Consider the following 6000-nt stretch of genomic DNA (forward strand, 5'->3'; position numbering starts at 1 on the left):
GAATAGATGGCAAAGAAAAAAAAAACCAAAACAAAAAAACCCAACAAAAAACAACTAGCTCTATGTCACTGGTGAAAAAAAGGTGAAAGTTTCCACAGCCTTTCACACCTACAGGGGCAGTGAATTCCTATTCACAGAGTCTAGGGCTGTACTGGAGTTGAGGGCGGGGCCCAATCCCAGGGATCAGGTTCGACATCGGTCATCGGTCATTGACGCATTTAATTTTGAAATGACCTATTTTTTTTGCAAGTTGCCAGGTCACATGACTTATTGTTTTTATGACCAGTCGGTCAACCAAAGTAACCATCTCTCTCTCTCTCTCTCTTTAACGATCGCGATCGCTTTGTCGTCTGCTCCTACAGGAAATGACTATAAACTGGTTTATTAAAATACGGATCAGTGACGAAACGAAATCCGAAACGAATCTTTATCGCTGCCTTTCGCGAGCTTCGGCGAGAAGAATTGGCGTTCCCACTTTTGCATTAACCGAGTGCAGTTCCGGGAAAACTGAAAGTAGACTTCTGATATTTGACCTATTGATTTTCAAAATGACCTATTGATTTTATGTTCTTCCGGTCATATGACCTATTGTCTATTGAACCCAGCCTGATCTCTGCAATCCTCTTCTTCCGCCACATGTAACATCCCCCAACCAAAGTCAGGAATTCATTCACACCTGGGTAGAGTTAAGAAAGGAAAAAAGAAAAAAAAAAGAAGAAAAAAGTGGACCAGAAATCTTAACACCTAACCGGTTCACTGATCACTGGACCACAAGTCCTGACCGGTTCACTGATCACTGGTGAACACACTGACCGTAAGTCCAACACTTGACCGGTTCACTGATCACTGGACCACAAGTCCTTACCGGTTCACTGATCACTGATGAACACACTGATTGTGTCAGTGTAAGTCCAACACTTGACTGGTTCACTGATCACTGATGAATACACTTGACCATAAGTCCAACACTTGACCGGTTCACTGACCACTGGTGAACACACTGTAAGTCCAACACCTGACCGGTTCACTGATCACTGGTGAACACACTTGACCATAAGTCCAACACCTGACCGGTTCACTGATCACTGGAACACAAGTCCTGACCGGTTCACTGATCACTGGTGAACACTGGATGAAAAGTCTAACACCTGACCGGTTCACTGATCACTGGTGAACACTGGATGAAAAGTCCAACACCTGACTGGTTCACTGATCACTGGTGAACACACTGACTGTAAGTCCAACGCCTGACCGGTTCACTGATCAATGGTGAACACACTGACTGTAAGTCCAACACCTGACCGGTTCACTGATCACCGGTGAACACACTGACTGTAAGTCCAACACCTGACCGGTTCACTGATCACTGGTGAACACACTGACTGTAAGTCCAACACCTGACCGGTTCACTGATCACTGGACCACAAGTCCTGACCGGTTCACTGATTACCGGTGAACACACTTGACCATAAGTCCAACACCTGATCGGTTCACTGATCACTGGTGAACACACTTGACCATAAGTCCAACACCTGACCGGTTCACTGATCACCGGTGAACACACTGACTGTAAGTCCAACACCTGACCGGTTCACTGATCACTGGTGAACACACTGACTGTAAGTCCAACACCTGACTGGTTCACTGATCACTGGTGAACACACTGACTGTAACTCCAACACCTGACTGGTTCACTGATCACCGGTGAACACACTTGACCATAAGTCCAACACCTGACCGGTTCACTGATGAACACACTTGACCATAAGTCCAACACCTGACCGGTTCACTGATCACTGGTGAACACTGAAGTCCAAAGCCTTAAAGATTTTGCCAAGACGCCCTCTTGTCTTATGTTAAAGTAGAGAGGGAGAGAAAAAAAAAGAGCCATGCAGAAGGTGGCAAGAAATGTTTACGGATGTTTTCGACCTTTTTAATAATGTCAACTCTCTTTGTGATTCCAGTCACAAAGAACAGAGTGAGTATGAGAGTTCCAGCTCTTAACATTTCAGCCTTTCCGTTGTCAGTAAATAATATTTCATGAGTGAATGTATTTGTTCATACTGATAACAAACCCACTGGGTGTGCAAATATCCACCCACATATATGCACATGTACATCAACAGCATTCCAAAGTGGACATAGGATTCATATCCACACATACATTGTATTAGTTTAACTATGTAAAACTCAATTGTAGCCACTAAATCAAAATAATAATTAAAAAAAAAAAAAAAAAAGAAGAGAAGAAATATTTCGAAAACAGGCACCAAACTCTTTCAATAACCTAAAATGTGAGAGAGAGAGAAAGAGAGAGAGAGAGAGTGCAAGTATCACTATATATGCTATATCCCACATGCTTTTATGACACCAACAAGCTTCAGTTAAAATTAGCAGCAAAGTAGAGATTACCAGCATATAAATGACCTGCCCTCTCACGTCAACATGATATAAGAATTAAAGACTTTTTTTTTTTTCAGTATTTTGATATGATGATCAATAAGGGTGAGAAGCATGAGAAAGAACACCGCTACCTATACCCATTTCAGTTTGGAACTAAACGTCAAGACTGTCAGGGGGGAAATCTGAGCAGCGCTCCTGAATACACCTGTGAAATGGATGACGCTGGGCTGTGTGGTCTCCGTCCACTCTATGGGCTACATCCACATCAAGCACAGCCGGTTGCTGACAGCCTGATACAGCAACACACACACACAGTCAGTTGCTGACACCCTGACACAGCAACACACACACACACAGCCAGTTGCTGACAGTCTGTTACAGCAACACACACACACACACAGCCAGTTGCTGACACCCTGACACAGCAACACACACACAAGCAGTTGCTAACAGCCTGACACAGCAACACACACAGCTAGTTGCTGTTTTCCTGACAGCAATGCACTGACACCCTGACACAGCAACACACACACATCCACTTGTTGTCACCCTGACACAGCAACACACTGACAGCCAATTGCTGACACCCTGACACTGCAACACACACATACACAGCCAGTTGCTGACACCCTGACTCTGCAACACACACATACACAGCCAGTTGCTGACACCCTGACACAGCAACACACACATACACAACCAGTTGCTGACACCCTGACACTGCAACACATTCACAGCAAGTTGCTGACACAGCAACACACACACAGCCAGTTGCTGACACCCTGACACAGCAACACACACACACACCCAGTTGCTGACACCCTGACACAGCAACACACACACACACCCAGTTGCTGACACCCTGACACAGCAACACACACACATAGCCAGTTGCTGACACCCTGACACTGCAACACATTCACAGCCAGTTGCTGACACCCTGACACTGCAACACACACATACACAACCAGTTGCTGACACCCTGACACTGCAACACATTCACAGCCAGTTGCTGACACCCTGACACAGCAACACACACACACACCCAGTTGCTGACACCCTGACACAGCAACACACACACACAGCCAGTTGCTGACACCCTGACACAGCAACACACACACACACAGCCAGTTGCTGACACCCTGACACAGCAACACACACACAACCAGTTGCTGACACCCTGACACAGCAACACACACAGCCAGTTGCTGTTACCCTGACACAGCAACACACACACAACCAGTTGCTGACACCCTGACACAGCAACACACACACACACCCAGTTGCTGACACCCTGACACAGCAACACACACACATAGCCAGTTGCTGCCACCCTGACTCTGCAACACACACACAGCAAGCTGCTGACACAGCAACACACACACAGCCAGTTGCTGACACCCTGACACAGCAACACACACACACACAGCCAGTTGCTGACACCCTGACACAGCAACACACACACAGAGCCAGTTGCTGACACCCTGACACAGCAACACACACACATAGCCAGTTGCTGCCACCCTGACACAGCAACACACACACAGTCAGTTGCTGACACCCTGACACAGCAACACACACACACACAGCCAGTTGCTGACACCCTGACTCTGCAACACACACACAGCAAGCTGCTGACACAGCAACACACACACAGCCAGTTGCTGACACCCTGACACAGCAACACACACACATAGCCAGTTGCTGCCACCCTGACACAGCAACACACACACAGTCAGTTGCTGACACCCTGACACAGCAACACACACACACACAGCCAGTTGCTGACACCCTGACTCTGCAACACACACACAGCAAGCTGCTGACACAGCAACACACACACAGCCAGTTGCTGTTACCCTGACACAGCAACACACACACAGCCAGTTGCTGACACCCTGACACAGCAACACACTGACAACCAGTTGCTGTCACCCTGACACAGCAACACACACACAGTCAGTTGCTGACACCCTGACACAGCAACACACACATACACAACCAGTTGCTGACACCCTGACACAGCAACACACACACAGAGCCAGTTGCTGACACCCTGACACAGCAACACACACACACACAACGAGTTGCTGACACCCTGACACAGCAACACACACACACAGCCAGTTGCTGACACCCTGACACTGCAACACACACACAGCCAGTTGCTGACACCCTGACACTGCAACACATTCACAGCCAGTTGCTGACACCCTGACTCTGCAACACACACACAGCAAGCTGCTGACACAGCAACACACACACAGCCAGTTGCTGACACCCTGACACAGCAACACACACACACAGCCAGTTGCTGTTACCCTGACACAGCAACACACACACAACCAGTTGCTGACACCCTGACACAGCAACACACTGACAACCAGTTGCTGTCACCCTGACACAGCAACACACACACTGACAGCCAGCTGCTGACACCCTGACACAGCAACACACTCACACACACACAGCGCCAGTTGCTGAAACCTGGACAAAGCAACACACACACACACAGCCAGTTGCTGACAGCCTGACACAGCAACACACACACAGAGCCAGTTGCTGACACCCTGACACAGCAACACACACACACACCCAGTTGCTGACACCCTGACACAGCAACACACACACAGCCAGTTGCTGACACCCTGACACAGCAACACACACACACAGTCAGTTGCTGACAGCCTGACACAGCAACACACACACAGTCAGTTGCTGACAGCCTGATACAGCAACACACACACACAGCCAGTTGCTGTTACCCTGACACAGCAACACACACACAACCAGTTGCTGACACCCTGACACAGCAACACACTGACAACCAGTTGCTGTCACCCTGACACAGCAACACACACACTGACAGCCAGCTGCTGACACCCTGACACAGCAACACACTCACACACACACAGCGCCAGTTGCTGAAACCTGGACACAGCAACACACACACACACACACACAGCCAGTTGCTGACACCCTGACACTGCAACACATTCACAGCCAGTTGCTTCATGCAGAAGAAAAGAACATGGCTGGGATTCATGCCACTGGTATCATTTAAAGAGTTCCGTCTTTTGGCCCAGCCACCCTTCCCATCTGACTTCAGGAAACAAATCAAAATGTTGGCCGGAGATGGCCGGTCACCAGTGTGAACTTTACTGCCAGCACACATGGTGGGAAAATGCTAAATGATGTGCAGACTTCTTCTTCTTCAGTGTTCGTGGGCTTTTATGTGTATGACCGTTTTTAACCCGCCATGTAGGCAGCCATACTTTCGGGGTTGTGCATGCTCAGTATTTTCTCGTTTCCATAACCCACCGAACGCTGACATGGATTACAGGATCTTTAACATGCGTATTTGATCTTCTGCTTGCGTATACACACGAAGGGGGTTCAGGCACTAGCAGGTCTGCACATATGTTGACCTGGGAGATCGGAAAAATCTCCACCCTTTACCCACCAGGCGCCGTCACCGTGATTCGAACCCGGGACCCTCAGATTGAAAGTCCAACGCTTTAACCACTCGGCTATTGCGCCCGTCGTGCAGACATTTCTCTGGCAGTTGTTGTCAGCTGCTGGCAATAACTGGGTGGG

Source organism: Babylonia areolata, chromosome 29, assembly GCF_041734735.1.
Source record: "Babylonia areolata isolate BAREFJ2019XMU chromosome 29, ASM4173473v1, whole genome shotgun sequence".
Lineage (NCBI taxonomy): Eukaryota > Metazoa > Mollusca > Gastropoda > Neogastropoda > Buccinidae > Babylonia > Babylonia areolata.